Source organism: Schistocerca serialis, chromosome 9 (genome assembly GCF_023864345.2).
Source record: "Schistocerca serialis cubense isolate TAMUIC-IGC-003099 chromosome 9, iqSchSeri2.2, whole genome shotgun sequence".
In the NCBI taxonomy this organism is placed as follows: domain Eukaryota; kingdom Metazoa; phylum Arthropoda; class Insecta; order Orthoptera; family Acrididae; genus Schistocerca; species Schistocerca serialis.
In genome coordinates, this window is record NC_064646.1 from 366061911 (window position 1) to 366081763 (window position 19853).

A 19853-nucleotide genomic window follows, 5' to 3' on the forward strand; every position below is an offset into this window, starting at 1 on the left:
TTTTTCCCTATATTTGCGTTTTTCCCCATCTTTCACGAACCCTTGATGCTTCAGACCATATTCTACCAACCGATTCTTATTTCTTGTCAAGTTGTGCAACAAGTTTCTCTTCTCTCACATTTGCCACTTCCCACATTTGTCTTTTTCCCGTATTTGCGTTCTTCCCGTATTTGCGTTCTTCCCGTATTTGCGTTCTTCCCGTATTTGCGTTCTTCCCGTATTTGCGTTCTTCCCGTATTTGCGTTCTTCCCGTATTTGCGTTCTTCCCGTATTTGCGTTCTTCACGTATTTGCGTTGTGTCCGTGTTTGCGTTCTCCCAGTGTTTGCGTTCTTCCCCGTGTTTGCGTTCTTCCCCGTGTTTGCGTTCTTCCCCGTGCTTGCGTTCTTCCCCGTGCTTGCGTTCTTCCCCGTGCTTGCGTTCTTCCCCGTGCTTGCGTTCTTCCCCGTGCTTGCGTTCTTCCCCGTGCTTGCGTTCTTCCCCGTGCTTGCGTTCTTCCCCGTGCTTGCGTTCTTCCCCGTGCTTGCGTTCTTCCCCGTGCTTGCGTTCTTCCCCGTGCTTGCGTTCTTCCCCGTGCTTGCGTTCTTCCCCGTGCTTGCGTTCTTCCCCGTGTTTGCGTTCTTCCCATATTCTCGTTTTTCCCATATTTCGTGAATCCTTGATGTTTCAGAAAATGTTCTACCAACCGATTCTTTCATCTTGTCAAGTTGTGCAACAAGTTTCTCTTCTCTTCTCTCATATATGCGTTTATCCCATATCTGCGTTTTTCCCATATTATGTTCGTCCCATATTTGCGTTTTTCCCATATTTGCGTTTTTCCCATATTTGCGTTTTTCCCATATTTGCGTTTTTCCCATATTTGCGTTTTTCCCATATTTGCGTTTTTCCCATATTTGTGCTTTTCCCCATATTTGCGCTTTTCCCCATATTTGCGCCTTTCCCCGTATTTGCGCCTTTCCCCGTATTTGCGCCTTTCCCCGTATTTGCGCCTTTCCCCGTATTTGCGCCTTTCCCCGTATTTGCGCTTTTCCCGTATTTGCGCTTTTCCCGTATTTGCGCTTTTCCCGTATTTGCGCTTTTCCCGTATTTGCGCTTTTCCCGTATTTGCGCTTTTCCCGTATTTGCGTCATTCCCGTATTTGCTTCATTCCCGTATTTGCTTCATTCCCGTATTTGCTTCATTCCCGTATTTGCGTTATTCCCGTATTTGCGTTATTCTCGTATTTGCGTTCTTCACGTATTTGCGTTATTTCCATACTTCCATATTTGCATTTTTCCAATATTTCGCAACCCCTTGATGCATCAGGCTATGTTCTACCAACCGATTCTTTCTTCTTGTCAAGTTGTGCAACAAGTTTCTCTCCTCTCATATATGCGTCCTTCCCATATTTGCGTTCTTCCTGTATTTGCGTCATTCCCATATTTTCGTTTTTCCCATATTGTCGTTTTTCCCTAATTTTCGTTTGTCCCATATTTTCATTTTTCCCATATTTGCGTTTTTCCCATATCTACGGTTTTCGCATATTTGCATTTTTCCCATATCTACGTTTTTCGCATATTTGCGTGTTTCCCATATCTACGTTTTTCGCATATTTGCGTTTTTCCCATATATTGATGCTTCAGACAATGTCGTACAACCCAAGGCATTCCTCTTATCAAGTTGTGCCACAAGTTCCTCATCTCTCATATTTGCATTTTTCCCATATTTGCGTTTTTCCCATATTTGCGTTTTTTCCATATTTGTGTATTTTCCATATTTGTGTTTCTTCCACATTTGTTTTTTCTATAATTGTGATTTTCCCATATTTGTGATTTTCCCATATTTGCGTTTTTCCCGTATAAGCGTTTTTCCCGTATAAGCGTTTTTCCCATATTCTCGCATTTCCCATATTCTCGTATTTCCCATATTTCGTGAATCCTTGTTGCTTCAGACCAAACGAGTCTTTCCTCTTGTCAAGTTGTGCCACAAGTTTCTCTTCTCTCATTTTCGCATTTTTCCCATATTGGCATTTTTCCCATATAAGCGTTTTCCCCAGATTAGCGTTTATCCCATATTTGCGTTTATCCCATATTTGCGTTTATCCCATATTTGCGTTTTTCCCATATTTGCGTTTTTCCCATACTTGCGTTTTTCCCATATTTGCGTTTTTCCCATATTTGCGTTTTTCCCATATTTGCGTTTTTCCCATAATTGCGTTTTTCCCGTAATTGCGTTTTTCCCGTAATTGCGTTTTTCCCGTAATTGCGTTTTTCCCATAATTGCGTTTTTCCCATAATTGCGTTTAACCCATAATTGCATTTAACCCATAATTGCGTTTAACCCATATTTGCGTTTAACCCATATTTGCGTTTAACCCATATTTGCGTTTAACCCATATTTGCGTTTAACCCATATTTGCGTTTAACCCATATTTGCGTTTAACCCATATTTGCGTTTAACCCATATTTGCGTTTAACCCATATTTGCGTTTTTCCCATATTTGCGTTTTTCCCATATTTGCGTTTTTCCCATATTTGCGTTTTTCCCATATTTGCGTTTTTCCCATATTTGCGTTTTTCCCATATTTGCGTTTTTCCCATATTTGCGTTTTTCCCATATTTGCGTTTTTCCCATATTTGCGTTTTTCCCAGATTAGCGTTTATCCCATATTTGCGTTTATCCCATATTTGCGTTTATCCCATATTTGCGTTTATCCCATATTTGCGTTTATCCCATATTTGCGTTTATCCCATATTTGCGTTTATCCCATATTTGCGTTTTTCCCATATTTGCGTTTTTCCCATAATTGCCTTTTTCCCATAATTGCCTTTTTCCCATAATTGCGTTTAACCCATAATTGCGTTTAACCCATAATTGCGTTTAACCCATAATTGCGTTTAACCCATATTTGCGTTTAACCCATATTTGCGTTTAACCCATATTTGCGTTTAACCCATATTTGCGTTTAACCCATATTTGCGTTTAACCCATATTTGCGTTTAACCCATATTTGCGTTTAACCCATATTTGCGTTTAACCCATATTTGCGTTTAACCCATATTTGCGTTTAACCCATATTTGCGTTTAACCCATATTTGCGTTTTTCCCATATTTGCGTTTTTCCCATATTTGCGTTTTTCCCATATTTGCGTTTTTCCCATATTTGCGTTTTTCCCATATTTGCGTTTTTCCCATATTTGCGTTTTTCCCATATTTGCGTTTTTCCCATATTTGCGTTTTTCCCATATTTGCGTTTTTCCCATATTTGCGTTTTTCCCATATTTGCGTTTTTCCCATATTTGCGTTTTTCCCATATTTGCGTTTTTCCCATATTTGCGTTTTTCCCATATTTGCGTTTTTCCCATATTAACGTTTTTCCCATATTAACGTTTTTCTCATATTAACGTTTTTCTCATATTAACGTTTTTCTCATATTACCATTATTCCCATATTTCCATATTTGCGTTTTTCAAATATTTCGCGAACCTTTGATGCATAATGCTAACCGATTCTTTCCTCTTGTCAAGTTGTGCAACATGTTTCTCTTCTTTCACATTTGCGGTTTTCCCACATTTGCGGTTTTCCCACATTTGCGGTTTTCCCACATTTGCGGTTTTCCCACATTTGCGGTTTTCCCACATTTGCGGTTTTCCCACATTTGCGGTTTTCCCACATTTGCGGTTTTCCCACATTTGCGGTTTTCCCACATTTGCGGTTTTCCCACATTTGCGGTTTTCCCACATTTGCGGTTTTCCCACATTTGCGGTTTTCCCACATTTGCGGTTTTCCCACATTTGCGGTTTTCCCACATTTGCGGTTTTCCCACATTTGCGGTTTTCCCACATTTGCGGTTTTCAAACATTTGCGGTTTTACCACATTTGCGGTTTTACCACATTTGCGGTTTTCCCACATTTGCGGTTTTCCCACATTTGTGGTTTTCCCACATTTGCGGTTTTCCCACATTTGCGGTTTTCCCACATTTGCGGTTTTCCCACATTTGCGGTTTTCCCACATTTGCGGTTTTCCCACATTTGCGGTTTTCCCACATTTGCGGTTTTCCCACATTTGCGGTTTTCCCACATTTGCGGTTTTCCCACATTTGCGGTTTTCCCACATTTGCGGTTTTCCCACATTTGCGGTTTTCCCACATTTGCGGTTTTCCCACATTTGCGGTTTTTCCCACATTTGCGGTTTTTCCCACATTTGCGGTTTTTCCCACATTTGCGTTTTTCCCACATTTGCGGTTTTTCCCACATTTGCGGTTTTTCCCACATTTGCGTTTTTCCCACATTTGCGTTTTTCCCACATTTGCGTTTTTCCCACATTTGCGTTTTTCCCACATTTGCGTTTTTCCCACATTTGCGTTTTTCCCACATTTGCGTTTTTCCCACATTTGCGTTTTTCCCACATTTGTGTTTTTGCCACATTTGCGTTTTTCCCACATTTGCGTTTTTCCCACATTTGCGTTTTTCCCACATTTGCGTTTTTCCCACATTTGCGTTTTTCCCACATTTGCGTTTTTCCCACATTTGCGTTTTTCCCACATTTGCGTTTTTCCCACATTTGCGTTTTTCCCACATTTGCGTTTTTCCCACATTTGCGTTTTTCCCACATTTGCGTTTTTCCCACATTTGCGTTTTTCCCACATTTGCGTTTTTCCCACATTTGCGTTTTTCCCACATTTGCGTTTTTCCCACATTTGCGTTTTTCCCACATTTGCGTTTTTCCCACATTTGCGTTTTTCCCACATTTGCGTTTTTCCCACATTTGCGTTTTTCCCACATTTGCGTTTTTCCCACATTTGCGTTTTTCCCACATTTGCGTTTTTCCCACATTTGCGTTTTTCCCACATTTGCGTTTTTCCCACATTTGCGCTTTTCCCACATTTGCGCTTTTCCCACATTTGCGCTTTTCCCACATTTGCGCTTTTCCCACATTTGCGCTTTTCCCACATTTGCGCTTTTCCCACATTTGCGCTTTTCCCACATTTGCGCTTTTCCCACATTTGCGCTTTTCCCACATTTGCGCTTTTCCCACATTTGCGCTTTTCCCACATTTGCGCTTTTCCCACATTTGCGCTTTTCCCACATTTGCGCTTTTCCCACATTTGCGCTTTTCCCACTTTTGCGCTTTTCCCACATTTGCGCTTTTCCCACATTTGCGCTTTTCCCACATTTGCGCTTTTCCCACATTTGCGCTTTTCCCAAATTTGCGCTTTTCCCACATTTGCGTTTTTCCCATATTTGCGTTTTTCCCATATTTGCGTTTTTCCCATATTTGCGTTTTTCCCATATTTGCGTTTTTCCCATATTTGCGTTTTTCCCATATTTGCGTTTTTCCCATATTTGCGTTTTTCCCATTTTTGCGTTTTTCCCATTTTTGCGTTTTTCCCATATTAACGTTTTTCCCATATTAACGTTTTTCCCATATTAACGTTTTTCTCATATTACCGTTTTTCTCATATTACCGTTATTCCCATATTTCCATATTTGCGTTTTTCAAATATTTCGCGAACCATTGATGCATAATGCTCTGTTCTACTAACCGATTCTTTCCTCTTGTCAAGTTGTGCAACATGTTTCTCTTCTTTCACATTTGCGGTTTTCCCACATTTGCGGTTTTCCCACATTTGCGGTTTTCCCACATTTGCGGTTTTCCCACATTTGCGGTTTTCCCACATTTGCGGTTTTCCCACATTTGCGGTTTTCCCACATTTGCGGTTTTCCCACATTTGCGGTTTTCCCACATTTGCGGTTTTCCCACATTTGCGTTTTTCCCACATTTGCGTTTTTCCCACATTTGCGTTTTTCCCACATTTGCGTTTTTCCCACATTTGCGTTTTTCCCACATTTGCGTTTTTCCCACATTTGCGTTTTTCCCACATTTGCGCTTTTCCCACATTTGCGCTTTTCCCACATTTGCGCTTTTCCCACATTTGCGCTTTTCCCACTTTTGCGCTTTTCCCACTTTTGCGCTTTTCCCACTTTTGCGCTTTTCCCACTTTTGCGCTTTTCCCACTTTTGCGCTTTTCCCACTTTTGCGCTTTTCCCACTTTTGCGCTTTTCCCACTTTTGCGCTTTTCCCACTTTTGCGCTTTTCCCACTTTTGCGCTTTTCCCACTTTTGCGCTTTTCCCACTTTTGCGCTTTTCCCACTTTTGCGCTTTTCCCACACTTGCGCTTTTCCCACACTTGCGCTTTTCCCACACTTGCGCTTTTCCCACACTTGCGCTTTTCCCACACTTGCGCTTTTCCCACACTTGCGCTTTTCCCACACTTGCGCTTTTCCCACACTTGCGCTTTTCCCACACTTGCGCTTTTCCCACACTTGCGCTTTTCCCACACTTGCGCTTTTCCCACACTTGCGCTTTTCCCACACTTGCGCTTTTCCCACACTTGCGCTTTTCCCACACTTGCGCTTTTCCCACACTTGCGCTTTTCCCACACTTGCGCTTTTCCCACACTTGCGCTTTTCCCACACTTGCGCTTTTCCCACACTTGCGCTTTTCCCACACTTGCGTTGTACCCACACTTGCGTTGTACCCACACTTGCGTTGTACCCACACTTGCGTTGTACCCACACTTGCGTTGTACCCACACTTGCGTTGTACCCACACTTGCGTTGTACCCACACTTGCGTTGTACCCACACTTGCGTTGTACCCACACTTGCGTTATTTCCATATTTCCATATTTCCGTTTTTCAAATATATTTCGCGAACCGTTGATGCATCAGGCTCTGTTCTACTAACCGATTCTTTCCTCTTGTCAAGTTGTGCAACAAGTTTCTCTTCACTCATATACGCGTTTTTCCCATATTCACGTTTTTCCTATTTTCGAGTTTTTCCCATATTTGCGTTTTTCCCATTTTCTCGTTTTTTCCCATATTTCGTGAATCCTTGATGCTTCAGACAATGTCCTACCAACCGAGTCTTTCCTCTTGTCAAGTTGTGCAACATGTTTCTCCTCACTCATATTTGTGTTTTTCCCATATTTGTGTTTTTCCCATATTTGTGTTTTTCCCATATTTCTGTATTTCGCATATTTCTGTATTTCGCATATTAGCGTCTTTCCCTTATTAGCGTCTCTTCCATCTTAGCGTGTTTCCCGTATTAGCGTCTTTCCCGTATTAGCGTCTTTCCCGTATTAGCGTCTTTCCCGTATTAGCGTCTTTCCCGTATTAGCGTCTTTCCCGTATTAGCGTCTTTCCCGTATTAGCGTCTTTCCCGTATTAGCGTCTTTCCCGTATTAGCGTCTTTCCCGTATTAGCGTCTTTCCCGTATTAGCGTCTTTCCCGTACTAGCGTCTTTCCCGTACTAGCGTCTTTCCCGTACTAGCGTCTTTCCCGTACTAGCGTCTTTCCCGTACTAGCGTCTTTCCCGTACTAGCGTCTTTCCCGTACTAGCGTCTTTCCCGTACTAGCGTCTTTCCCGTACTGGCGTCTTTCCCGTACTGGCGTCTTTCCCGTACTGGCGTCTTTCCCGTACTGGCGTCTTTCCCGTACTGGCGTCTTTCCCGTACTGGCGTCTTTCCCGTACTGGCGTCTTTCCCGTACTGGCGTCTTTCCCGTACTGGCGTCTTTCCCGTACTGGCGTCTTTCCCGTACTGGCGTCTTTCCCGTACTGGCGTCTATCCCGTACTGGCGTCTTTCCCGTACTGGCGTCTTTCCCGTACTGGCGTCTTTCCCGTACTGGCGTCTTTCCCGTACTGGCGTCTTTCCCGTACTGGCGTCTTTCCCGTACTGGCGTCTTTCCCGTACTGGCGTCTTTCCCGTACTGGCGTCTTTCCCGTACTGGCGTCTTTCCCGTACTGGCGTCTTTCCCGTACTGGCGTCTTTCCCGTACTAGCGTCTTTCCCGTACTAGCGTCTTTCCCGTACTAGCGTCTTTCCCGTACTAGCGTCTTTCCCGTACTAGCGCCTTTCCCGTACTAGCGTCTTTCCCGTACTAGCGTCTTTCCCGTACTAGCGTCTTTCCCGTACTAGCGTCTTTCCCACGTTGGCGTCTTTCCCACGTTGGCGTCTTTCCCACGTTGGCGTCTTTCCCACGTTGGCGTCTTTCCCACGTTGGCGTCTTTCCCACGTTGGCGTCTTTCCCACGTTGGCGTCTTTCCCACGTTGGCGTCTTTCCCACGTTGGCGTCTTTCCCACGTTGGCGTCTTTCCCACGTTGGCGTCTTTCCCACGTTGGCGTCTTTCCCACGTTGGCGTCTTTCCCACGTTGGCGTCTTTCCCACGTTGGCGTCTTTCCCACGTTGGCGTCTTTCCCACGTTGGCGTCTTTCCCACGTTGGCGTCTTTCCCACGTTGGCGTCTTTCCCACGTTGGCGTCTTTCCCGCGTTGGCGTCTTTCCCGCGTTGGCGTCTTTCCCGCGTTGGCGTCTTTCCCGCGTTGGCGTCTTTCCCGCGTTGGCGTCTTTCCCGCGTTGGCGTCTTTCCCGCGTTGGCGTCTTTCCCGCGTTGGCGTCTTTCCCGCGTTGGCGTCTTTCCCGCGTTGGCGTCTTTCCCGCGTTGGCGTCTTTCCCGCGTCGGCGTCTTTCCCGCGTCGGCGTCTTTCCCGCGTCGGCGTCTTTCCCGCGTCGGCGTCTTTCCCGCGTCGGCGTCTTTCCCGCGTCGGCGTCTTTCCCGCGTCAGCGTCTTTCCCGCGTCAGCGTCTTTCCCGCGTCAGCGTCTTTCCCGCGTCAGCGTCTTTCCCGCGTCAGCGTCTTTCCCGCGTCAGCGTCTTTCCCGCGTCAGCGTCTTTCCCGCGTCAGCGTCTTTCCCGCGTCAGCGTCTTTCCCGCGTCAGCGTCTTTCCCGCGTCAGCGTCTTTCCCGCGTCAGCGTCTTTCCCGCGTCAGCGTCTTTCCCGCGTCAGCGTCTTTCCCGCGTCAGCGTCTTTCCCACGTCAGCGTCTTTCCCACGTCAGCGTCTTTCCCACGTCAGCGTCTTTCCCACGTCAGCGTCTTTCCCACGTCAGCGTCTTTCCCACGTCAGCGTCTTTCCCACGTCAGCGTCTTTCCCACGTCAGCGTCTTTCCCACGTCAGCGTCTTTCCCACGTCAGCGTCTTTCCCACGTCAGCGTCTTTCCCACGTCAGCGTCTTTCCCACGTCAGCGTCTTTCCCACGTCAGCGTCTTTCCCACGTCAGCGTCTTTCCCACGTCAGCGTCTTTCCCACGTCAGCGTCTTTCCCACGTCAGCGTCTTTCCCACGTCAGCGTCTTTCCCACGTCAGCGTCTTTCCCACGTCAGCGTCTTTCCCACGTCAGCGTCTTTCCCACGTCAGCGTCTTTCCCACGTCAGCGTCTTTCCCACGTCAGCGTCTTTCCCACGTCAGCGTCTTTCCCACGTCAGCGTCTTTCCCACGTCAGCGTCTTTCCCACGTCAGCGTCTTTCCCACGTCAGCGTCTTTCCCACGTCAGCGTCTTTCCCACGTCAGCGTCTTTCCCACGTCAGCGTCTTTCCCACGTCAGCGTCTTTCCCACGTCAGCGTCTTTCCCACGTCAGCGTCTTTCCCACGTCAGCGTCTTTCCCACGTCAGCGTCTTTCCCACGTCAGCGTCTTTCCCACGTCAGCGTCTTTCCCACGTCAGCGTCTTTCCCACGTCAGCGCCTTTCCCACGTGAGCGCCTTTCCCACGTCAGCGCCTTTCCCACGTGAGCGCCTTTCCCACGTGAGCGCCTTTCCCACGTGAGCGCCTTTCCCACGTGAGCGCCTTTCCCACGTGAGCGCCTTTCCCACGTGAGCGCCTTTCCCACGTGAGCGCCTTTCCCACGTGAGCGCCTTTCCCACGTGAGCGCCTTTCCCACGTGAGCGCCTTTCCCACGTGAGCGCCTTTCCCACGTGAGCGCCTTTCCCACGTGAGCGCCTTTCCCACGTGAGCGCCTTTCCCACGTGAGCGCCTTTCCCACGTGAGCGCCTTTCCCACGTGAGCGCCTTTCCCACGTGAGCGCCTTTCCCACGTGAGCGCCTTTCCCACGTGAGCGCCTTTCCCACGTGAGCGCCTTTCCCACGTGAGCGCCTTTCCCACGTGAGCGCCTTTCCCACGTGAGCGCCTTTCCCACGTGAGCGCCTTTCCCACGTGAGCGCCTTTCCCACGTGAGCGCCTTTCCCACGTGAGCGCCTTTCCCACGTGAGCGCCTTTCCCACGTGAGCGCCTTTCCCACGTGAGCGCCTTTCCCACGTGAGCGCCTTTCCCACGTGAGCGCCTTTCCCACGTGAGCGCCTTTCCCACGTGAGCGCCTTTCCCACGTGAGCGCCTTTCCCACGTGAGCGCCTTTCCCACGTGAGCGCCTTTCCCACGTGAGCGCCTTTCCCACGTCAGCGCCTTTCCCACGTGAGCGCCTTTCCCACGTGAGCGCCTTTCCCACGTGAGCGCCTTTCCCACGTGAGCGCCTTTCCCACGTCAGCGCCTTTCCCACGTCAGCGCCTTTCCCACGTCAGCGCCTTTCCCACGTCAGCGCCTTTCCCACGTCAGCGCCTTTCCCACGTCAGCGCCTTTCCCACGTCAGCGCCTTTCCCACGTCAGCGCCTTTCCCACGTCAGCGCCTTTCCCACGTCAGCGCCTTTCCCACGTCAGCGCCTTTCCCACGTCAGCGCCTTTCCCACGTCAGCGCCTTTCCCACGTCAGCGCCTTTCCCACGTCAGCGCCTTTCCCACGTCAGCGCCTTTCCCACGTCAGCGCCTTTCCCACGTCAGCGCCTTTCCCACGTCAGCGCCTTTCCCACGTTAGCGCCTTTCCCACGTTAGCGCCTTTCCCACGTTAGCGCCTTTCCCACGTTAGCGCCTTTCCCACGTTAGCGCCTTTCCCACGTTAGCGCCTTTCCCACGTTAGCGCCTTTCCCACGTTAGCGCCTTTCCCACGTTAGCGCCTTTCCCACGTTAGCGCCTTTCCCACGTTAGCGCCTTTCCCACGTTAGCGCCTTTCCCACGTTAGCGCCTTTCCCACGTTAGCGCCTTTCCCACGTTAGCGCCTTTCCCACGTTAGCGCCTTTCCCACGTTAGCGCCTTTCCCACGTTAGCGCCTTTCCCACGTTAGCGCCTTTCCCACGTTAGCGCCTTTCCCACGTTAGCGCCTTTCCCACGTTAGCGCCTTTCCCACGTTAGCGCCTTTCCCACGTTAGCGCCTTTCCCACGTTAGCGCCTTTCCCACGTTAGCGCCTTTCCCACGTTAGCGCCTTTCCCACGTTAGCGCCTTTCCCACGTTAGCGTCCTTCCCACGTTAGCGTCCTTCCCACGTTAGCGTCCTTCCCACGTTAGCGTCCTTCCCACGTTTGCGTCCTTCCCACGTTTGCGTCCTGCCCACGTTTGCGTCCTTCCCACGTTAGCGTCCTTCCCACGTTTGCGTCCTTCCCACGTTAGCGTCCTTCCCACGTTAGCGTCCTTCCCACGTTAGCGTCCTTCCCACGTTAGCGCCCTTCCCACGTTAGCGCCCTTCCCACGTTAGCGCCCTTCCCACGTTAGCGCCCTTCCCACGTTAGCGCCCTTCCCACGTTAGCGCCTTTCCCAAGTTAGCGCCTTTCCCACGTTAGCGCCTTTCCCACGTTAGCGCCTTTCCCACGTTAGCGCCTTTCCCACGTTAGCGCCTTTCCCACGTTAGCGCCTTTCCCACGTTAGCGCCTTTCCCACGTTAGCGCCTTTCCCACGTTAGCGCCTTTCCCACACTTGCGTTGTACCCACACTTGCGTTGTACCCACACTTGCGTTGTACCCACACTTGCGTTGTACCCACACTTGCGTTGTACCCACACTTGCGTTGTACCCACACTTGCGTTATTTCCATATTTGCGTTTTTCAAATATATTTCGCGGACCGTTGATGCATCAGGCTCTGTTCTGCTAACCGATTCTTTCCTCTTGTCAAGTTGTGCAACAAGTTTCTCTTCACTCATATACGCGTTTTTCCCATATTCACGTTTTTCCTATATTCGCGTTTTTCCCATATTTGCGTTTTTCCCATTTTCTCGTTTTTTCCCATATTTCGTGAATCCTTGATGCTTCAGACAATGTCCTACCAACCGAGTCTTTCCTCTTGTCAAGTTGTGCAACATGTTTCTCCTCACTCATATTTGTGTATTTCCCATATTTGTGTTTTTCCCATATTTGTGTTTTTCCCATATTTGTGTTTTTCCCATATTTGTGTTTTTCCCATATTTGTGTTTTTCCCATATTTGTGTTTTTCCCATATTTGTGTTTTTCCCATATTTGTGTTTTTCCCATATTTCTGTATTTCGCATATTTCTGTATTTCGCATATTAGCGTCTTTCCCTTATTAGCGTCTCTTCCATCTTAGCGTGTTTCCCGTATTAGCGTCTTTCCCATATTAGCGTCTTTCCCGTATTAGCGTCTTTCCCGTATTAGCGTCTTTCCCGTATTAGCGTCTTTCCCGTATTAGCGTCTTTCCCGTATTAGCGTCTTTCCCGTATTAGCGTCTTTCCCGTATTAGCGTCTTTCCCGTATTAGCGTCTTTCCCGTATTAGCGTCTTTCCCGTACTAGCGTCTTTCCTGTATTAGCGTCTTTCCCGTACTAGCGTCTTTCCCGTACTAGCGTCTTTCCCGTATTAGCGTCTTTCCCGTATTAGCGTCTTTCCCGTATTAGCGTCTTTCCCGTACTAGCGTCTTTCCCGTACTAGCGTCTTTCCCGTACTAGCGTCTTTCCCGTACTAGCGTCTTTCCCGTACTAGCGTCTTTCCCGTACTAGCGTCTTTCCCGTACTAGCGTCTTTCCCGTACTAGCGTCTTTCCCGTACTAGCGTCTTTCCCGTACTAGCGTCTTTCCCGTACTAGCGTCTTTCCCTGTACTAGCGTCTTTCCCTGTACTAGCGTCTTTCCCGTACTAGCGTCTTTCCCGTACTAGCGTCTTTCCCGTACTAGCGTCTTTCACGTACTAGCGTCTTTCCCGTACTAGCGTCTTTCCCGTACTAGCGTCTTTCCCACGTTAGCGTCTTTCCCACGTTAGCGTCTTTCCCACGTTAGCGTCTTTCCCACGTTAGCGTCTTTCCCACGTTAGCGTCTTTCCCACGTCAGCGTCTTTCCCACGTCAGCGTCTTTCCCACGTCAGCGTCTTTCCCACGTCAGCGTCTTTCCCACGTCAGCGTCTTTCCAACGTCAGCGTCTTTCCCACGTCAGCGTCTTTCCCACGTCAGCGTCTTTCCCACGTCAGCGTCTTTCCCACGTCAGCGTCTTTCCCACGTCAGCGTCTTTCCCACGTCAGCGTCTTTCCCACGTCAGCGTCTTTCCCACGTCAGCGTCTTTCCCACGTCAGCGTCTTTCCCACGTCAGCGTCTTTCCCACGTCAGCGTCTTCCCCACGTCAGCGTCTTTCCCACGTCAGCGTCTTTCCCACGTCAGCGTCTTTCCCACGTCAGCGTCTTTCCCACGTCAGCGTCTTTCCCACGTCAGCGTCTTTCCCACGTCAGCGTCTTTCCCACGTCAGCGTCTTTCCCACGTCAGCGTCTTTCCCACGTCAGCGTCTTTCCCACGTCAGCGTCTTTCCCACGTCAGCGTCTTTCCCACGTCAGCGCCTTTCCCACGTCAGCGCCTTTCCCACGTCAGCGCCTTTCCCACGTCAGCGCCTTTCCCACGTGAGCGCCTTTCCCACGTGAGCGCCTTTCCCACGTGAGCGCCTTTCCCACGTGAGCGCCTTTCCCACGTGAGCGCCTTTCCCACGTGAGCGCCTTTCCCACGTGAGCGCCTTTCCCACGTGAGCGCCTTTCCCACGTGAGCGCCTTTCCCACGTGAGCGCCTTTCCCACGTGAGCGCCTTTCCCACGTGAGCGCCTTTCCCACGTGAGCGCCTTTCCCACGTGAGCGCCTTTCCCACGTGAGCGCCTTTCCCACGTGAGCGCCTTTCCCACGTGAGCGCCTTTCCCACGTGAGCGCCTTTCCCACGTGAGCGCCTTTCCCACGTGAGCGCCTTTCCCACGTGAGCGCCTTTCCCACGTGAGCGCCTTTCCCACGTCAGCGCCTTTCCCACGTCAGCGCCTTTCCCTTATGTACGTTTTTCCCATATCTCCGGTTTTCGCATATTTGCATTTTTTCCCCCACAATTGCGTTTTTTCCCCCACAATTGCGTTTTTTCCCCCACAATTGCGTTTTTTCCCCCACAATTGCGTTTTTTCCCCCACAATTGCGTTTTTTCCCCCACAATTGCGTTTTTTCCCCCACATTTGCGTTTTTTCCCCCACATTTGCGTTTTTTCCCCCACATTTGCGTTTTTTCCCCCACATTTGCGTTTATCCCACTTTTGGGTGTTACCCACATTTGCGTTTTTCCCACATTTCGTGAATCCTTAATGCTTCCGACAATGTCCTACCAACTGAGTCTTTCCTCTGGTCAATTTGTGCACAAGTTTCTCTTCTCTCATATCTGCATTTTTCCTATATTTGTGTTTTTCCCATTTTTCGTTTTCCCATATTTCTGTTTTCCCATATTTCTGTTTTCCCATATTTCTGTTTTCCCATATTTCTGTTTTCCCATATTTCTGTTTTCCCATATTTCTGTTTTCCCATATTTCTGTTTTCCCATATTTCTGTTTTCCCATATTTCTGTTTTCCCATATTTCTGTTTTCCCATATTTCTGTTTTCCCATTTTTCTGTTTTCCCATATTTCTGTTTTCCCATTTTTCTGTTTTCCCATATTTCTGTTTTCCCATTTTTCTGTTTTCCCATTTTTCTGTTTTCCCATTTTTCTGTTTTCCCATTTTTCTGTTTTCCCATTTTTCTGTTTTCCCATTTTTCTGTTTTCCCATTTTTCTGTTTTCCCATATTTCTGTTTTCCCATATTTCTGTTTTCCCATATTTCTGTTTTCCCATATTTCTGTTTTCCCATATTTCTGTTTTCCCATATTTCTGTTTTCCCATATTTCTGTTTTCCCATATTTCTGTTTTCCCATATTGCTGTTTTCCCATATTGCTGTTTTCCCGCATTTGCGTCTTTCCCGCATTTGCGTCTTTCCCGCATTTGCGTCTTTCCCTCATTTGCGTCTTTCCCGCATTTGCGTCTTTCCCGCATTTGCGTCTTTCCCGCATTTGCGTCTTTCCCGCATTTGCGTCTTTCCCGCATTTGCGTCTTTCCCGCATTTGCGTCTTTCCCGCATTTGCGTCTTTCCCGCATTTGCGTCTTTCCCGCATTTGCGTCTTCCCAACTTTTGCGTCTTCCCAACTTTTGCGTCTTCCCCACATTTAGAGAATCCTTGATGCTTCAGACAATGTCCTACCAACCGAGTCTTCCCTCTTCTCAAGTTGTGCAACAAGTTTCTCTTCTCTTATATTTGCATTTATCCCATATTAGTATTTTCTCCATTTTTGTGATTTTCGTATTTGCGTTTTTCACACATTTGCATTTTTCCGATATTTGCGTTTTTCCGATATTTGCGTTTTTCCGATATTTGCGTTTTTCCGATATTTGCGTTTTTCCGATATTTGCGTTTTTCCGATATTTGCGTTTTTCCAATATTTGCGTTTTTCCCATATTTGCGTTTTTTGCAAATTTGCGTTTTTCCCATATTTGCGTTTTTCCCATATTTGCGTTTTTCCCATATTTGCGTTTTTCCCATATTTGCGTTTTTCCCATATTTGCGTTTTTCCCATATTTGCGTTTTTCCCATATTTGCGTTTTTCCCATATTTGCGTTTTTCCCATATTTGCGTTTTTCCCATATTTGCGTTTTTCCCATATTTGCGTTTTTCCCATATTTGCGTTTTTCCCATATTTGCGTTTTTCCCATATTTGCGTTTTTCCCATATTTGCGTTTTTCCCATATTTGCGTTTTTCCCATATTTGCGTTTTCCCATATTTGCGTTTTCCCATATTTGCGTTTTTCCCATATTTGCGTTTTTCCCATATTTGCGTTTTTCCCATATTTGCGATTTAACCATATTTGCGATTTTCCCTATATTAGCGTCCTTCCCATATTAGTGTCCTTCCCATATTAGTGTCCTTCCCATATTAGTGTCCTTCCCATATTAGCGTCCTTCCCATATTAGCGTCTGTCCCACATTAGCGTCTGTCCCATATTTGCGTCTCCCCATATTAGCGTTTTTCCCATATCTGGTATTTCCAATATTCTCGTATTTGCCATATTTCGTGAATCCTTGATGCTTCAGACAATATCCTACCAACCGAGACTTTCCTCTTGTCAAGTTGTGCAATAAGTTTCTCTTCTCTTATATTTGCATATATCCCATATTAGCATTTTCTCCATTTTTGTGTTTTTCCCATATTTGCGTTTTTCCCTTATTTTCGTTTTTCGCTCATTTTCGTTTTTCGCTCATTTGCGTTTTTCCAATATTTGCGTTTTTCCAATATTTGCGTATATCCCATATTTGCGTATATCCCATATTTGCGTTTCTCCCATATTTGCGTTTTTCCCATATTTGCGCGTTTTTCCCATATTTGCGCGTTTTTCCCATATTTGCGCGTTTTTCCCATATTTGCGCGTTTTTCCCATATTTGCGTTTTTCCCATATTTGCGTTTTTCCCATATTTGCGTTTTTCCCATATTTGCGTTTTTTCCATATTTCGTGAATCTTTGCTGCTTCAGACAATGTCCTACCAACTGAGTCTTTCCTCTTGTGAAGTTGTGCCACATGTTTCTCTTCTCTCATATTAGCATTTTTCCCATATTTGTGTCTTTTCCATATTTGTGACTTTTCCATATTTGTGTCTTTCCCATATTTGTGTCTTTCCCATATTTGTGTCTTTCCCATATTTGTGTCTTTCCCATATTTGTGTCTTTCCCATATTTGTGTCTTTCCCATATTTGTGTCTTTCCCATATTTGTGTCTTTCCCATATTTGTGTCTTTCCCATATTTGTGTCTTTCCCATATTTGTGTCATTCCCATATTTGTGTCTTTCCCATATTTGTGTCTTTCCCATATTTGTGTCTTTCCCATATTTGTGTCTTTCCCATATTTGTGTCTTTCCCATATTTGTGTCTTTCCCATATTTGTGTCTTTCCCATATTTGTGTCTTTCCCATATTTGTGTCTTTCCCATATTTGCGTTTTTCCAATATTTGCGTTTTTCCAATATTTGCGTTTTTCCAATATTTGCGTTTTTCCAATATTTGCGTTTTTCCAATATTTGCGTTTTTCCAATATTTGCGTATTTCCCATGTTTGCGTATTTCCCATGTTTGCGTATTTCCCATGTTTGCGTATTTCCCATGTTTGCGTATTTCCCATGTTTGCGTATTTCCCATGTTTGCGTATTTCCCATGTTTGCGTATTTCCCATGTTTGCGTATTTCCCATGTTTGCGTATTTCCCATGTTTGCGTATTTCCCATGTTTGCGTATTTCCCATGTTTGCGTATTTCCCATGTTTGCGTATTTCCCATGTTTGCGTATTTCCCATGTTTGCGTTTTTCCCATGTTTGCGTTTTTCCCATGTTTGCGTTTTTCCCATGTTTGCGTTTTTCCCATGTTTGCGTTTTTCCCATATTTGCGTTTTTCCCATGTTTGCGTTTTTCCCATATTTGCGTTTTTCCCATGTTTGCGTTTTTCCCATATTTGCGTTTTTCCCATATTTGCGTTTTTCCCATATTTGCGTTTTTCCCATATTTGCGTTTTTCCCATATTTGCGTTTTTCCCATATTTGCGTTTTTCCCATATTTGCGTTTTTCCCATATTTGCGTTTTTCCCATATTTGCGTTTTTCCCATATTTGCGATTTAACCATATTTGCGATTTTCCCTATATTAGCATCCTTCCCATATTAGTGTCCTTCCCATATTAGTGTCCTTCCCATATTAGCGTCCTTCCCATATTAGCGTCTGTCCCACATTAGCGTCTGTCCCATATTTGCGTCTCCCCATATTAGCGTTTTTCCCATATCTGGTATTTCCCATATTCTCGTATTTGCCATATTTCGTGAATCCTTGATGCTTCAGACAATATCCTACCAACCGAGACTTTCCTCTTGTCAAGTTGTGCAATAAGTTTCTCTTCTCTTATATTTGCATATATCCCATATTAGCATTTTCTCCATTTTTGTGTTTTTCCCATATTTGCGTTTTTCCCTTATTTTCGTTTTTCGCTCATTTGCGTTTTTCCAATATTTTCGTTTTTCCAATATTTGCGTATATCCCATATTTGCGTTTCTCCCATATTTGCGTTTCTCCCATATTTGCGTTTTTCCCATATTTGCGCGTTTTTCCCATATTTAGGCGTTTTTCCCATATTTGCGTTTTTCCCATATTTGCGTTTTTTCCATATTTCGTGAATCTTTGCTGCTTCAGACAATGTCCTACCAACTGAGTCTTTCCTCTTGTGAAGTTGTGCCACATGTTTCTCTTCTCTCATATTAGCATTTTTCCCATATTTGTGTCTTTTCCATATTTGTGTCTTTTCCATATTTGTGTCTTTCCCATATTTGTGTCTTTCCCATATTTGTGTCTTTCCCATATTTGTGTCTTTCCCATATTTGTGTCTTTCCCATATTTGTGTCTTTCCCATATTTGTGTCTTTCCCATATTTGTGTCTTTCCCATATTTGTGTCTTTTCCATATTTGTGTCTTTTCCATATTTGTGTCTTTCCCATATTTGTGTCTTTCCCATATTTGTGTCTTTCCCATATTTGTGTCTTTCCCATATTTGTGTCTTTCCCATATTTGTGTCTTTCCCATATTTGTGTCTTTCCCATATTTGTGTCTTTCCCATATTTGTGTCTTTCCCATATTTGTGTCTTTCCCATATTTGTGTCTTTCCCATATTTGAGTCTTTCCCATATTTGTGTCTTTCCCATATTTGTGTCTTTCCCATATTTGTGTCTTTCCCATATTTGTGTCTTTCCCATATTTGTGTCTTTCCCATATTTGTGTCTTTCCCATATTTGTGTCTTTCCCATATTTGTGTCTTTTCCATATTTGTGGCTTTTCCATATTTGTGGCTTTTCCATATTTGTGGCTTTTCCATATTTGTGGCTTTTCCATATTTGTGGCTTTTCCATATTTGTGTCTTTCCCATATTTGTGTCTTTCCCATATTTGTGTCTTTCCCATATTTGTGTCTTTCCCATATTTGTGTCTTTCCCATATTTGTGTCTTTCCCATATTTGTGTCTTTCCCATATTTCTGTCTTTCCCATATTTCTGTCTTTCCCATATTTGTGTCTTTCCCATATTTGTGTCTTTCCCATATTTGTGTCTTTCCCATATTTGTGTCTTTCCCATATTTGTGTCTTTCCCATATTTGTGTCTTTCCCATATTTGTGTCTTTCCCATATTTGTGTCTTTCCCATATTTGTGTCTTTCCCATATTTGTGTCTTTCCCATATTTGTGTCTTTCCCATATTTGTGTCTTTCCCATATTTGTGTCTTTCCCATATTTGTGTCTTTCCCATATTTGTGTCTTTCCCATATTTGTGTCTTTACCATATTTGTGTCTTTACCATATTTGTGTCTTTACCATATTTGTGTCTTTACCATATTTGTGTCTTTCCCATATTTGTGTCTTTCCCATATTTGTGTCTTTCCCATATTTGTGTCTTTCCCATATTTGTGTCTTTCCCATATTTGTGTCTTTCCCATATTTGTGTCTTTCCCATATTTGTGTCTTTCCCATATTTGTGTCTTTCCCATATTTGTGTCTTTCCCATATTTGTGTCTTTCCCATATTTGTGTCTTTCCCATATTTGTGTCTTTCCCATATTTGTGTCTTTCCCATATTTGTGTCTTTCCCATATTTGTGTCTTTCCCATATTTGTGTCTTTCCCATATTTGTGTCTTTCCCATATTTGTGTCTTTCCCATATTTGTGTCTTTCCCATATTTGTGTCTTTCCCATATTTGTGTCTTTCCCATATTTGTGTCTTTCCCATATTTGTGTCTTTCCCATATTTGTGTCTTTCCCATATTTGTGTCTTTCCCATATTTGTGTCTTTCCCATATATGTGTCTTTCCCATATTTGTGTCTTTC